The 16,673-nt window shown below is 47.2% G+C and overlaps 1 long non-coding RNA gene across 1 annotated transcript; it reads left to right on the forward strand.

The window, feature by feature from the left end:
- Nucleotides 1-5,269: 5,269 nt before the first annotated feature.
- LOC310671307 lies at nucleotides 5,270-8,146 on the forward strand. Its single transcript, XR_014507952.1, has 2 exons — nucleotides 5,270-5,710; nucleotides 7,938-8,146. It is a non-coding gene; the product is annotated as an uncharacterized lncRNA (long non-coding RNA).
- The last annotated feature ends 8,527 nt before the right edge of the window (nucleotides 8,147-16,673 follow it).

Below are 16,673 nucleotides of genomic sequence, written 5' to 3' on the forward strand. Positions count from 1 at the left end.
CAATGGGCCAGGATTTTGTCCGTCACCTATCTATCTCACTAACTGGTTCTTGGATTCCCTCTCCCTTGTAGCCTCCCATATAAATGAAAGTCTGTCTTTCACTTCTATGGAGAAGAGTTCATTGTTTCCATTGGAGATAATGTTGTGATCAGGCCCAAACCTGCTTCTCTCTGACACTGAATGATTCAGCCTCCATCATAGGGACCACTGAATCACAGAGTCACATTCCATGTCAATGGGTTGCTGAAATATTGATACTCTATAACAAGTACTGTTTCACAGGGACAGGGCAGGTGTGGAGGACTCCCTGGTACTGAATGGGGTAACTGTGCCCCTGAAGGACCAGGTGCACAGCCTGGGAGTCATTTTGGAGTCACAGCTGTCCGTGGAGGCGCAGATCAATTCTGTGTCGAGGGCAGCTGTCTGCCAGCTCCATCTTGTATGCAGGCTGAGACCCTACCTGCCCACAGAATGTCTTGCAAGAGTAGTGAATGCTCTGGTTATCTCCTGCTTGGACTACTGCAATGCACTCTACCTGGGGCTATCTTTGAAAGTCGCCTGGAGACTACAACTAAACCAGAATGCAGCAGCTAGACTGGTGACTGGTTGTGGCCACTGAGACCACATAACACTGATCTTGAAAGACCTACATTGGCTCCCAGTACGTTTCTGAGCACAATTCAAAGTGTTGGTGCTGACCTTTAAAGCCCTAAATGGCCTCAGCCCAGTATACCTGAAGGAGCTTCTCCACCCCATTGTTCAGCCCGGACATTGAGGTCCAGCGCCAAGGCCTGCTGGCAGTTCCCTCACTGCGAGAAGTGAGGTTACAGGGAACCAGGCAGAGGGCCTTCTTAGTGGTGCCCGCCCTGTAGAACACCCTCCCATCAGATGTCAAGGAAATATAACAACTATCTGACTTTTAGAAGACATCTGAAGGCAACCCTGCTTAGGGAAGTTTTAAATGTTTGATGTTTTATCGTGTTTTTAATATTCTGTTGGGAGCTGCCCAGAGTGGCTGGGGAAACCCAGCCAGATGGGCGGGGTATAAATAATAAAGTAGTAGTAGTAGTAGTAGTAGTAGTAGTAGTAGAAGTATGAGGAAAATGTGTCCCTCCAGCACCCATCATCCCTTACCCCTGAGGCTGTTAGGACTTGAAATCCCATCCCTACTCTATAAAGACCCCACCCCTCATTACAATGGGCATATATCTGGAATAGAAACAAAGTTCATGTGCAAACAACTGCATGCCGTAACTGCATTAACACACTTAGAAAAAATTAAGATGCTGTCTTCCCTGACAAGGCTGTGCTGATCATCAGTGCCCCTTCCATTGATGATCTTCAATGTCCCTTCTATAAACTATGAGTAAATATGCATAAGATTGCACAGTTTGCAGCATTTTATTGGAGGGAAGGTAAAAAGAAGCTAAATCCTTGATAACATAGCTATAAGAAAAGTGCATGTATCGCAGGCTGTTTTTAAAGGCCCAATAGCTGATTCGCTTCTAAACATTGCATAGCCATGAAGGCTCATTTTCCATTTCATATGAATTCATCATAACTGATTGATAATGTACAGTTAGTATGTATCTGTCCAAGATAACAAGTCAATTTTTTTAGTTCCCAAGTTCCCTACTACTACTATGTCACCAATAACACCTTCCCTCCAAAAACGGACAGGTTTCTTTTAAACTGTGTCTATCAGCCTGCCCAGTTAAATTATTTCTCTTGCAGTTTTGCAGACATAAACCTGAAACTGTATGCCAGATAATAAGAGAGAGAGAGACCCAAGAGGTATTGTATATTCTTAATCACTTAATAGCAATGACATGTCAAAGGAAACGAGAGATCAGCTAGCCTTTGTGCTTCCTTGGAAGGAGGAGAAAAATACCCATAGCAAAAAAACCTGTGTGAGACCTAATCTCTCGAAACTGGTTTGGTGCTTGAATGAAGTGAAGTCTGTCACTGTTCCTCTGTGTCGTCTATGAACTGTATTTAGAATGTGCTTGAAGAGCCAGCGCTGACCCACACTGTTCTGATTTCCAGACGCTTTCTCTTCCCCCATCCTCACCCCCAAGTATTTGATTGCCAAGTCACTCATTGGGTACAATTGTGCTTTTTTGCCTGCAGTCAGCCTCCTCTTTCTCCGTGTGCTGGATGCCTTCAGCGATGGCACAATCCAGGCTAGTGACATCCCCAGTTTGTTAACAAAATGAATCAGAAGGAAGAGGCTGGTTAGACATGAAAAGCTATTTCTGCAGAACGGCTTGACGACTGCCAAAAAGCAGGCAGGGAAGGAAGTGGAAAGAGTCATCTTGGCAGTTCACAAGATTTTATTTTTTTAAAATAATATGACACCAAAGGGTCTCTGGTGCCCTCCTTCCTGTATCAGTTGGCTTTAAGAAGCCACATGGTGCCCTCACTTCCAATTATACTAGCAATTTTTTTTCAAATATCATGGGTGGAATTGGGCGGGGGGAGGAGGACTTGCATATTGCCAGGACCCCTGCAGGGTTCAATATGTGTCTCTGTTGCACAAAGGGATGCATTGCACCCTCTCCATGAATCCCGGGACCCAGTGTCCCATTGGGAGTGGTAGGTGCAGAAGGCATGGAACCCAACAGTAGGTGACAGCACAGCCAGTGACAGGCGGAGCCAGCAAATTCCAGCCTCGTCCCCATCCTCCTCCCTGCTGGACACTACAAGGGCAACACTGAAAGGATGAAGATGGCAACCAGTACCACTCTCTAGGCCAGTGTGAGGGTGAGGTTGGTGGGACAGTGCCCGCTTTGCCCTAATTGGCTGGCCCCCACTGGAGAGAAGGCAGGCTTTCTCGTCACCGCTACCGTGCCTGCAAATCCAGTGCCTAAGAAAAATTAGCAGCCAGTCACTTGTATGGACAGCAGCCAAAGGGTCACAGTTAAGGATGGCTTGCTTCCTGCCCAAGATGTGCTTGGGCTGTTTTTGGTGCTCCGCACTTAGTTTTTCTTCTGAAGAATATCCTCCTACAAGCCTTAAGGCCCTCTTGCCCCTGCTGAAAGAGGGTGGCCTTTCACTTCAGGCAATGTGCAGAAGGAAATGTGATGTCGGGGGGGGGGGTAAGAACTAGAAGCGCAACCCCACTCCATAGTCATCATAGTAATGAGCACATGAACAATATGTGAATAGGGCTAAAATGTAGTGGTGTAGCATCCTCATGATCTGTGTTCTACCCGCTTAGCCACATCTTCTTTCAGGATACCCCCTTCCCTTTTACCACCTTTCCTCCCCCACCCAATAGACAGCATTCAGTGCCCACTGACCTTGCTCAGTCCTCACTGGAGGGTGGACCACTAGGTCAAATGGGGCACTGCCCCACCAACCTCAATCTGTCCCCAGCCAGTCCCCTCCTGCCTACCTGCTTACTTCAGCCAGTCCATATGGCAGCACTTCTAGTTTTCTTCATCCTCCTCCTCCTTAGTCTCAATGTTGCCCTTTGTAGAACTCAGCAGAGAGGAGGATGGGGACAAAACTAGAATTCTTTGGCTCTGCCTGTTGCTGGCACTGGCTCCATATAAGGTTGGTCTTCCTGCCTTCTGCCCCACCAATAACCAATGGGTACCAGATACCACCAGCAATATCTCTATGTGTGAGAGTCCTCTTCAGCCATCAAGCCAGAGAGCTCTTGTGTTCCTTGATGTGGTCATGCAGGATATGATCCTGCCTCTCATCTCAGTTGGAAGAAGAAGGTAGAACCCCAGGTCACCCTGTATTTGATTTCTCCTACCCAGCATTACTGACTAAAGGAGCATCAACCTTTGGAGCTGGGGATAGGGAGAGGAGCCATAGCTCTGTACGAGAGGCTGTGCTTTGAATCCATTAAGTTCCCAGTTAAATCCCTGACGTCCTCCTCTAAGGATCTTTGGTACCATGATGGTAAAGTTGTCAGTCTGAGACCTTGGAGTAGTCCAGGGATGGGAAACCTATGACACACAAACTTGGTGTTGTTGTCCTTTAACTCCCATCCACCCCAGTCGAAATAGTCAACAGTGAAGGATAATGGGAGTCCAACAACCTTTGGGGAACCACTGGGTCCCATCCCTGCAATGGACAATACTGGGTCAGATAGACCAACTGGTTTGGCTCAGTATAACATAATTTCCCATGTGGATATATGTAGCTTGTGTGTTCTCATTCTGAGTGGCGGCATTTGTTTTGTTTTGTTTCATTTCAATTATGCTATGGCTACCTACTGTGAAATACCGTCCACATTTTAATTTTTATTCCATGCATACCTATTCACACACCCTAGGATAAAAGGGTGGTTTTGTTCTCATGTTATATTTTTAAACTCTTTGGGAAAAGATGCATTGAGTACCCGCATATGTGCTCACAAGTGCAGGTGCCACTTGCCTCTGTGTACATATTCCCAAGTCTGCATTTTTTTAAAAAAGGATTGTTGTAGTAGATTTCCTTATCATCAGAACTGGCAAGTGGGAGAATTTGGATTGACACCAGCGTTGCTGCCATCTCCACCCCCATCCCAATCTACTACTAATCCACAGAACTATAGGTGCGCCAAACAGGAATCAATATTGCAATGATGAGCAGTATGATAGTACTTTCAGGGATATGTATCAACAAGTCCAGCACTATCAGATTAAGGAGAATGCAGGAGGCCAACGGGGGGGGGGGGGGGATGGAACAAAGAGAATGAAGGTGGAATAAACTCGCAAAACCATTCCATTTCCAAGTATAAAATAAATACCAATGTCAGAACATTCTCTAGGGAAAACTGGACAGGTACAGAGTCTTCTGCTGTATGAAGCACTCCTGGACTCTTCATAGTACACATTCTGCTATAGCCACAACAGGAGGTGGAACAATGGGTGCTGTGATGTCATGCAGTTGTTGTAGTGAAAAACTGCAATGAGATGAAGCAAGCAATCTTGCTTTTTTATTAGTCAGGGATTAATCCATAATGATCTAAGAGGTAAGAAGAAATCTGTCCCTAGTGTGGTGTAGTGGTTAAGAGCCAGTGTGGTGTAGTGGTTAAGAGCGGTAGTCTCGTTATCTGGGGAACCGGGTTCGCGTCTCCGCTCCTCCACAAGCAGCTGCTGGGTGACCTTGGGCCAGTCACACTTCTCTGAAGTCTCTCAGCCCCACTCACCTCACAGAGTGTTTGTTGTGGAGGAGGAAGGGAAAGGAGAATGTTAGCCGCTTTGAGACTCCTTAAAGGGAGTGAAAGGCGGGATATCAAATCCAAACTCTTCTTCTTCTTCTTCTATATCATGTGACGGGAGATTTTCTGCCTTCCTTTGGAGCCAGTGACGAGGCTCCTTGCTTCAACCCTTCATCGTCTATATAGGTTACCTTCCCCTTCCTTCCTTCTTTTTAGACCCTTCTCTACATTTGTTCTGGACACATACTGAATTGATTTGTGCTTGTAGCTGTGCTTTGGGAACATACAGAGACCTCCATCCAGGTTAGGTAGCATTCACAAGGAGCTGCTATTGGGAACATATGTGCACCTGCTCACTCATCCAGCAATGCAGATCCTAGGTTAGCAAAGGAGTGACTAGGGAGCTCACCCACGTTTCAGATGTGTACCAACAGCTACTCATAGCTATGCCTTTGTGGATGAAGATCTGAAGAGTTCAGGAGAAATCCCCATTGGCCCTTGGTAATTTTCACCATGAGATGATTTTACCTCGTCAGTTTCATGTGGCAGGTGCGTGTGTGTCTGTGTGTATATATACACACACTCCTCCCCCACATGCATACCTGGTGACAGATGGTGTTTACCACTGCAGTGGGAAAGCTTGAGAACAAACAGGCTCCCTGATGTGGTAAATACCAGCTTTTCGGTATGTGGGGGTGCGCTGATGAGAAAGTCATTGTGGTCCATGGGAAATTATGGCACTTGAAAGAGTCACCATTTGGATGGCTAGCTCTGGCCTTGCCTGCTCCAGGGGGCAATAAAGAAAGAGCTGGAAGATCCATAGAAGGACCTTGTTTGGGCACCCACACCAGTCATAACCATCATCCAGGTGCCTGAGGGAGGAGGAGACCCTGGTCATTCTTCAGGGGCTACCACGATTTACATAGGGTGTGGAACTTGTGGCCTTCCAGATGTTGGCATTCATCAACCCCAGCCAGCATGGTCATGAGAGCTGCAGCCCCCAACATCTGGAGACCGACAGATTCTCCTCACCCCTGCTGAATCACTATAGATAGCTATAGGTCTTCATAAAAACTGGGGGAGTTTTTGTTGTTGTCAAGAGTATCCAACAGCAAATCCAGAGTCAATGCAGTCCACAAACAGAGCAAATGGGGCTTCAGACTCCAGACCACGGATAGGCAAACTAAGGCCCAGGGGCCGGATCTGGCCCAATCGCGTTCTCAATCCGGCCCATCGGACGGTCCGGGAATCAGCGTGTTTTTACATGAGTAGAATGCGTCCTTTTATTTAAAATGCATCTCTGGGTCATTTGTGGAGCCTGCCTGGTGTTTTTACATGAGTAGAATGTGTGCTTTTATTTAAAATGCATCTCTGGGTTATTTGCGGGGCATAGGAATTTGTTCATTTCCCCCAAATAATATAGTCCAGCCCCCCACAAGGTCTGAGGGACAGTGGACCGGCCGCCTGCTGAAAAAGTTTGCTGACCCCTGCTCCAGACCTACTAGGTGAAGAAGGATGGCAAAGTGCCCCTTCTCCTCTCTCTGTCCCCAAAATAAACAGTGCCTACCTGTTCATTTTTTTTACCTGTTAATCCAACCCTACCAGACCCAAGATGCCCACCGCCTTCCTGGGGCTTAAGAGGAATCTAGCAGCAGTAAATGATGGGGAAACCTTGCCCCTCCTGAAGACCTCACCCTAATCTCCAACACTTAGGGACGGTTTTAAAAAACAGTGTATGAATTTTATTATCTCTCCCCAAAATGTAGTGGGTCCGCAAATCCCCATTCATACCCTAATTGGGAAGCTTTGGAGTGCATTGCTCAGGACAGGGGAGTGGAGCTTAAGGATGGGCCGTTCAGCAATTGGGGTGGGGGGTGAGGGGGCAGGGGCAGGACATGCCAATGCATTTCCCATCCTGATTTGGGGGGGGGCAGTTGAGGGCTGCACTCCATCCCCACAGCGGGGGCTTTTCTTTTCTTTCTCCCCACCAGCTTTGAGCAGGCCTGTTTGAGATTGGCCTTTTTATGTTTGATCTAAAGAATAGTTGTTGGCCAATTCCATCTTTTCATCACTGTTCTGCCAGGCCTAGATCCAAGCGGCTTGTCAGATGCTCATTAACTCCCCCTTTGGCTCTTTGCAGTGTGTCTCCTAAGCTCATTGTGCCAAGAACTCGCGCTTCTTTCTCCTCCTTTCTCTGCTCCATCAGGGAGACAAATTACTTTCCAAAAAGGGGGATCGCCAGGGATGGTTTAATGAGAATTTCTGCGGGGCTGGGACTGGTGGAAAAAGCGATGTAGTTAACATTCGGTGGACTTAATTGGACTTTTCTCTTCTACCTCCTTCAAAAAAAAACTCCGAAGCTATCCTGTTAATCTCTCATTTGTAATCAATTGTGTTGACTCAACAAAAGTCTAGGTCGTCCTTTCTTCCTGTCCCAGACAATCCTTTGTTGCCTCTAAATGCCTCATTCTTGAGTGCTCCTGGTCTTGTAGATGGGCTCGATTGTTGACAGTTCATTATTGCGCTTTTGTCCATTTAATCTCCCTCGCTGTGTTTTGCATGTGCATGCCTTAATGAGCTCCGTTGGCAATTAACATGTTTCTCGCAGCAAACTGGTTGCTCAGACGTTTGGAGGAGTGGAGTGCAGGAAAAGGGCAACGCAGCTGCCTTGCAAGGCTCCCCGCTTTCCCAGCCCCGGCACACATCTCTCTCTCTCTCTCCCTCCCTCTCCTTCCCTCCCTCCCTCTCTCTCTCTCTCTCTCTCTCTCTCCTCCAGGCAGAAAACTTGCCTCCCTTGTCGATCCACCTGGGACACCCTCCCTCTGCCACCAAGGAAAGAAAGGGGGGAGGCCGTTGATTGGGCTGCGAGGGGAGGCCTCCAACGCTCAGCCAGGCAAATGGAGTTTACACCCAAAGGGTGTTTGTGTGTTATTTGTTGTTTTTTTAATAAAATAAAAAAAAATTCTGCACGCCTGCAAAATCCTGGCAAGTTTTTAAGTGTCATTCTTTACATAGAGGAACCTCTAACCCCCCTTAGGCACTAGGCCTGTTCAAGCTGTTGTGTTCATGCCTGTGGCTTTGGAAAAGGGTTTTCTTTTTTTTAAAAAAAAAAATACATTATTTGAAGCTTGCTGGCAAGATTGCTGAAGTGTGAGCAGTCATGGACAGAAGAAACATCTTGTGGTGGAAAAGATAATTGGAGGCGTGTGTGTGTGTGTGTGTGTGTGTGACAGAATTACCCTCCCCCTCAATTTTAGCATTTTAATGCTATGAGTAGCATAGGCTAGAATAATGAATCGCCCACCTTGTTTTAGAGAGATGCTTGAGAGGGGGGATTGGGATCACAAACTGCACGTCATAAATGCCCCAAAAGGAAAGGTCCCCCCCTTCACTGTGATACATATATATCACAATATATATCAATATATGATATATTGTTATTGTGCTTATTCATTATTCTTCTCCGCTAGTGGTTTGGTGCTCATATCCGCAGAAGCCAATACATACGTTCCACATTTATTTACTTGTATTTATATTGATTTCAAACAAATTTGTAGCCTGCTATTTGGACCTTTAAAAGGGTGTGTGTGTCAGAATGGCTTACAATAAAATGCACCGTTAGGTATTTGGTTCTGCTGTAACAAAATGTTCCAGTGTGGAGGATTTCTGTTCAGAATTTCTTCCAGCCATGCCCTTCCCTACGATACTCCATTCCCAGTTCCCTTGTTTTCCCATTCCCCTGCCCAATAGACAGTGTTTTTCACCCATGGGAGGTGCTTGATGTAGAATGAATGGGGTTTTTATAGGTTGAGGGTTTATGATCCCAGTCTACCTGTGCTTCTTCAAACCTTGTGATCCCCCCAAGCTCACTAGCACATCCCTCTTGGACTTGCTTCTAAAGTCAGGGTTTGGACTAGGGGCTTTGTGTATGCAACAGGTGCTCTTTTTCTAAGCAGTACCAGCGGGGATATTAATGCCTATAAATGACACATTTGTTTATTTTCTTATACCCCACCTTTTCTCCAAGCCCAAAGTGGCATGCATGGTCCTCCGCCTGTCAATTTTATTCTCATGGCATCCCTGTGAGGTAAGGTTAAGCTGAGAGAAAGTGAATTGCCCAATGAGTTTCATAGCTTACTGCAAATTTGAACCTTTGTGTCCCAGGCCCTTGTTTGATACTCTAACCTTTGCACCAAACTATGCCAACCCTTACTGGAGTGATTAGGTACAGATTCTCAGCATATGATAGTCCCCAACTGGTGTAGTGTTTTACATAGACTTGTGGAGACATGCGTCTGATCCTTTCCTTTCCATGAAGCTAATGAAGTGGTTTTGGCTCAGTCAATCTTTAGATAGCATAAATGGGATGACCTAATAACAGAGAGATGCTTTTGAATTATGGTGCTGGAGGAGACTCTTGAGAATCCCATGGACTGCAAGAAGATCAAACACATCCATTCTTAAGGAAATCAGCCCTGACTGGTCACTGGAAGGACAGATCCTGAAGCTGAGGCTCCAATACTTTGGCCACCTCATGAGAAGAGAAGACTCCCTGGAAAAGACCCTGATGCTGGGAAAGATGGAGGGCACAAGGAGAAGGGGACGGCAGAGGACGAGATGGTTGGACAGTGTTCTCGAAGCCACAAACATGAGTCTGACCAAACTGCGGGAGGCAGTGGAAGACAGGAGTGCCTGGCGTGCTCTGGTCCATGGGGTCACGAAGAGTTGGACACGACTAAATGACTAAACAACAACAACAATAACAGACATATGGGATGCGGGTGGCGTTGTGGTCTAAGCCACAGAGCCTAGGGCTTGCCGATCAGAAGGTCAGCGGTTCGAATACCCGCGACGGGGTGAGCTCCCGTTGCTCGGTCCCAGCTTCTGCCCATCTAGCAGTTCGAAAGCACGTCAAAGTGCAAGTAGATAAATAGGTAACGCTCTGGCGGGAAGGTAAATGGTGTTTCCATGTGCTGCTCTGGTTCATCAGTAGCAGCTTAGTCATGCTGGCCACATGACCCAGAAGCTGTCTGCGGACAAACGCCGGCTCCCTCGGCCTATAGAGCGAGATGAGTGCGCCACCCCAGAGTCGTCCGCGACTGGACCTAACGGTCAGGGGTACCTTTACCTTTACTTTAATAACAGTTGTGCTGGAGCTGGCCATAGGCCTAGCATCTTGTTCTCACAGTGGCCAACCAGCTGCCTATAACCTGCATGGCTGCTGCCTTTAATTCCTTGGAGGAAGGATGAGTGTGTAAATGTGAGAAATATGCAAATAAAATAGCATAAGACAGCTCTAAAGGAAGAGCACCAGAAGCATGAATCAATATTGTGAGTGTTGCGCTAAGGGTGGGAGAGTGTCATTAAAACTAGTGGTAACCTACTAACATATCTGCTTCTGTGCAGCAACTTGCTTCTAAAACAGAAATGGGCAATCCTTAGACTCTGGTTTGCATATGATCCTCAGGCTAATTTCAAAAGCCATCTGCAAACTGTTTGATGTGTTTACTCAAATGTAACGTGCCTCTTTTGGGGGCCAAATTACATTGCAAAAATGAAGGGGTGCATTAGACTTGATGGTACCAGCAATTTTTATTTATTTATTTATTTTTTTGGTTTCAAGGTATTGAAAATTGAGGTGCGCATTAGATTCAATGGTGCATTAAATTTGTGTAAATACAGTATTTTTATGGCCAGCCCTATTTTTGTGATTGTAAATTGTTTCAACTTGTGTGAAGGGCAGGTAATAAATCAAATTGTTCATCACCATCTCTTGCCAGAGTTATCTGACCCTCCTCTTATGGCCCACTGAGTTGGGAAGGAGGGAGAAGAGAGAAGAGGTGTGACCCCAACCACTTTGTTCCTATCAGGCTGCAGCAAGGTCTCTTGGGAACAAATGGCATTAACCATGGCTGATTCCTCATCACTGAAAGTACAAACATTGGCTTTAGCCCAGGTCTGTCTCCATCCCTTAGGCTAAGGTAAAGGTAAAGGTACCCCTGACCATTAGGTCCAGTCGTGACCGACTCTGGGGTTGCGGTGCTCATCTCGCTCCATGGGCCGAGGGAGCCGGCGTTTGTCCGCAGACAGCTTCCGGGTCATGTGGCCAGCATGACTAAGCTGCTTCTGGCGAACCAGAGCAGCACACGGAAACCCCGTTAACCTTCCCGCCAGAGCGGTTCCTATTTATCTACTTGCACTTTGACGTGCTTTCGAACTGCTAGGTTGGCAGGAGCAGGGACAGAGCAACGGGAGCTCACCCCATCGCGGGGATTCGAACCGCCAACCTTCTGATCAGCAAGTCCTAGGCTCAGTGGTTTAACCCACAGCGCCACCCGTGTCCCATCCCTTAGGCTAGTGGTTCCCAATTGGTGATCCATGGACCCAGGAGGTCCATGTAACTCACCTAGGCTGTCTGTGGAACCATTCACATAACAAAAAAACTACCATAAACATATCAAAATTTTCAAAAGTAGGGGAACCATGGCTTGGCTTTTGAAAAATGGGGTCTACAGTACTTAGCTAATTAGGAAGCACTGCCATAGGCAGTTCTTTGACAGGCTGAATCAGGAGAAACTAGGCAATGCTTCTATTAGCAAAGCAAGAAACTGATTTTAGATGGTGTGCTATCCTATTTTAGCACCTGAGATGGAAAATAATAGAATTGTAGAGTTGGAAGGGAACCTGAGGGTCATCTAGTCCAACACCCTGCAATGCAGGTATCTCAGCTACAGCACCCATGACAGATGATCATCCAGCCTCTCTTTAAAAAGCTCCTAGGATTGAGAGTCCACCATCTCCTGAGGGAGTCTGTTCCACAAGTACCGCTGCCTTTTCATCACATCCTAAATATGCTCCCTCACTCTGCCTAATGGTAGAGTCGCCCCTGTCTAGGAGAAACTGCCAGTCTGAGACTTCGAAGAGCTCCTGCCTACCCCAAACCTGTGGGGCACAGGGACATGTTTGAAAATCGGAGAAGCTCTCATGAGAGCATCACTAAATACCTACATCACAGAAGAAAATTTGCCCCCCCCAAAAAAGCAGGCAGCATCCCTCCCACAAAGCAAGCAAACCCTACCACACCTTGCCCAACAACAACAACAAAACCCACATTTTTTTTGTTAAAGTAGGAATGGGTAGTGGGCCTTGGCAGGCACAATGGGGGATTTCTGAGGTTGCCATCCATCACCATACTAGTGCAGGGACATTTCAGTGGCTAGCAAGGCCTATGTGAATATCTGCATTATTGTACCAGTCTCAAAAGTCCTCTCCTGTGTCCAAGGGTGCCATCTCTGCAAGGAGTGTGTGACATCACATGCACAGTGTGCAACGTTGTGTCATGTGTTTTTTTGGGGGGGCGCCTCCTCCTCCTCTCTGCAGCCAGCAAGGCACCCTTTTCCAAGGGGAGGACTCAGAGGCATAAAGCCCCCCATCTCCTGAAAAGGGTGTCTCGCTGGCTGGCTGCTTCTCTTTCGGAGGCAGCGGCGCCACAGAGGCTGGCTGCCTCTTTCTGGCTTTGCTCATTGCCTTTGTGGGTGCCTGGCCCCCACAATTATATTATAGTGGGAGCCCAAGCACCCACAGCCCCCTGGAGCTATGTTTCCTGTGCCTGTGTCACAGAACAGTCAAGTACTAGCACTGGAACACACATAGTTAAAACGCCAGACTCTCTCCAGCTGCTGCTCAGCAGGGATGAGGCAGGCACTGCTGCCTGATCTCCCCTATTGTGATTGAAGTGTCTGCATTTAGTTTGAGTTTCTGCAATTACAGCCCCATGTGAAATATCACCTTCCCAGGTGTAACAGAGACGAGGACTCGGGCGTTAAAAAATACAGAACCGAGTGATCCCTTTTCAGACCTGCGCAGAGACAGAAAATGCTGGAGTAGCACCTCTTGAAACCCTAAAAGGCTTCTCCCTGGGCTTCCAAACTGCTGGCCAAGTTTCCAGGTGCAAAATCCTGGCCACGTGGCAGTTAATGGGAATGTTGCCACTGACTTCAACAAGAGCTAAGATCATTGCTATGTTTTAAAAAACAACAACCGAAAACCTCACAAACATGTAGGAGGAAACTTCAAGGAAACCCCTTCTTTATCCCTTAAATAGTCTGGGGTGAAAGTGATAATTTGTTTTGCAAAGTCAGTGTTGCAAATGCATAGGTGCTTTGAGAAAACCCTGATCACCCTTATTTTTCCTCTGCAATGAAACACCTGAAACTTTAACACCTATATTTCCATCACAGCAGTTCTTCTGATGGTTGTGGTCATTCTGATCCTGCCATGTTCAGGGAACGATCCTAAACACAAGAAGCTTCCATAAAGCAGGCCAGTGTAAATTAAGCCAGCCTAATGTTGCACCAGATCCAAACTCTGCAGCCTGAGCTGGCCTAAGCCCTGCAGAGGGGGGAAAAGCCTAAAACTGTGTTTTAGTTACACCACCCTTTTTGCCATCTTAACTTATGCTGGGTTGTGTGGTCACATAACAGAACTGAAACGGCTTGGTATCCAGCCTAAGTCTAGCCTCTCTAGTTCCATCCCTGGGATATTCCTTTTTCAGGGTTTACAGGTAAAGGGACCCCTGACCATTAGGTCCAGTCGCGGACGACTCTGGGGTTGCGGTGCTCATCTCGCTTTATTGGCCGAGGGAGCTGGCGTACAGCTTCCGGATCATGTGGCCAGCATGACTAAGCCTCTTCTGGTGAACCAGAGCAGCGCATGGAAACACCGTTTACCTTCCCGCCGGAGTGGTACCTATTTATCTACTTGCACTTTGACGTGCTTTCAAACTGCTAGGTTGGCAGGAGCAGGGACCGAGCAACGGGAGCTCACCCTGTCGCATGGATTCGAACTGCCGACCTTCTGATCGGCAAACCCTAGGCTCTGTGGTTTAACCCACAGTGCCACCCGTGTTCAGGGTTTACTCCACCTTAAAACCTGCCAGGCTTGACTCAGCTGACTCCTTCAAGGCTCAGCCTGGAAGGGGGAGATGCTCTGGTGAATCTCCAGCTGAGCTGGGGATGAGGGAGTTAAGGCAATGTAGCTTAGCTGCACTGGGAATCTCCCAGCTCAGCCAGAGATCCACTGGATCCTAACCCAGTCATCCAGGTAGATATCACTATCGGATTGCTCCCTCTTTTCTGAATTCTGTAGAGCATTTGCAGTCCTCTCAGTTTAAAATGTCACTGAGCATTTCACTTGTTTATATACAGAAGGGAATATGTGATGCAATATTAATATATTTTAAATTACTTTCTCGCTGCATCCAGATCAGGCCTCCTCTTTCCCTTCACTTCAGTTACCATAAGGTGTGCACCATCTTCTGTAGAGGCTTTTTTGAAAGCCCTTCGAAGATAGCTGTGTAAATCTAGAGTTCTTGATTCAGTGCTGTTGGAGCGAAATAAATGTTACTTAGCAGCAACAGCAGATATTTCCTAGAAAGCTATACAGTCTGGTGAGGGCCAGTGAAGTATGCCTCTAAAGTCAAATGTAGACTTCCCATGATGTAAAGAACTGAGCATTGAGGAGAGGCATTATTTTGATGGGGCAAAGAAGAGAGTAACAGAAGATTAGCAGACTGAAAGCTGCCTGACGGTATAATTTAGCCAGTAAGTGCATTACACTATAGCAGTGGTTTTTAACCAGTGTGCCATGGAACCTGGGGTGCCTTGAATGATGGCCAGGGGTGCCACGAAGCAGCCCTGACTATAAGCTCCACAGATGAATGGTGCTTCTGGCAGGCACCTCTCTTTGGGGCGGGGAGGGGGGCAGCTCAGAGACCAAGGATGGCAGCAGCAGTAGCTGCCCGGAGGACTCCCAAGGAGAGGGGAAAGGAGAGGAGGCTGAGGGTGTTCAAAAAGGGGTGAGGGGCTGCAGACTCTGCAGACATGGGGTGACATACCTGGGCTCCTGAGCTTCTCAGGGGTGCCACAGAAAGAATGTAGTTGGTTAAGGGAACCGTGGACTCAAAAAGGTTGAAAACCTCTGCACTATAACATGACACAGGGCAAAACACCATCTGAATGGCAACGCCGATCAACTTAGGATGGGACCTCAAATATTTTATTGGGGGGCTAAGGAACCTTGGCCCCTAGGAGTTGGCTGCTATGGTGTGTGTACACACAAACAGAGCTTTGACAAGAGATACAATGAAAAATGCATTATGGATTGTCCCTGGTACAAAGGTGTGCATTGATTCAGCCACTGGCATGGAATGAGGGAGGATTTGAAGCCTGCTGGTGCTCAATAAATCTGCAGTGTTAAGCAAACTTACTATGGCATAAAGCTTGCTTTTGAGTAAACGTGCCTAGAATCACACAGCACATCTGTCGCATAAGTGATATAATACAAAGTATTGCATACGGTCCCTATATCCGTAAGCATATTGTTAAGCACATTGTTCCAAAGACTTAATGCACAAATCTGCTTTTGTCAGGAAATTCTTCTTTCTTTCTACTCCACGCGGCGAACCTCTTGGTGGGATAGAACTCCTATCAGTCCTGGTCATTGGCCAGGCTGGGAGGGGGGCGGTTGATGGGAGCTGGAGCAAACCAGCCTCTGGAGGATGCCAGCTCCCCCACCCCACATTTAAAGCTACCAGGGTGGCAGCAGATACTTTTAATGAAAAATGTTCCAGTAAGTTGATGTCACTGACAAACTTCTGTTGCATTGTATATAAGTTCCCCAACCTCTTTTCTGCAAACTGCTTCTCAAAAGCCACAAAACTTTGCCACTATGTAGAGATCCAAGCGTAGATACAGATGCATTCTGCATGAGCCGACTCTCAGTTGTCCTCTAGGAAAGTGTTAAGGGGAAAGCAGGGCACAATGCAGAGCAACTGCTACTCACTTTCTCTACAGGATCAGTTGCCATGTGACAGCCGGCCAGAGAACACCTACAACAACAGAATCAGCCCCAGAGCAGGCCTAATAAGCCTTGGAGGCACCCATAGCCCAGTGGCAGAGCCACATGTCTTGCACCCAGAAAGTCCTTGCATCTGCCATTAAAAACTATGTTAAGAAGAGCTAGGGAAGACCTCTCCCAGGGAATACTGGACTGGGCAGACTGTCAGTACAAGGCAACTTGGATGCCACTTTTTAACACGAAAATTCCACTTGGCTGATAAAGGGGGCAGAGGGGGGGATCCCTAAAGCTGGTGCTTTGGGAAATTCTGCTGGCCGGCCATTTTAATATTTCAATCAGAAAATGATATAAGCTTACCAAATCCAAGTACACAGAGCACATTGACTGTCAGCCATATAGTTTCACACCAGCATTAGGTCACATTAATGGCAGCATGTTCTGCTGCGGCAGAACTTTCCCCAAACCCAGCAGGAAAAACAAATGATTGGAAAAACTTGGCAGGAACAATTCCTCTCTCTCTCCCCCCCCTCCACCCGTCCTCCCCCTTGCTAGGGTGTTATTTTGGGCTGCATGAAGAGTTTGGGCTTGGTTGCCTGCAAAAGGCAAATTAAGGTGAAAGCTTGGTTCATGGAGAACAAGCTGATACTGGGACTGC

The sequence above is a fragment of the Podarcis tiliguerta genome, assembly GCF_965153285.1.
Source record: "Podarcis tiliguerta genome assembly, chromosome: 2".
NCBI classification, from domain to species: Eukaryota; Metazoa; Chordata; class Lepidosauria; order Squamata; family Lacertidae; genus Podarcis; species Podarcis tiliguerta.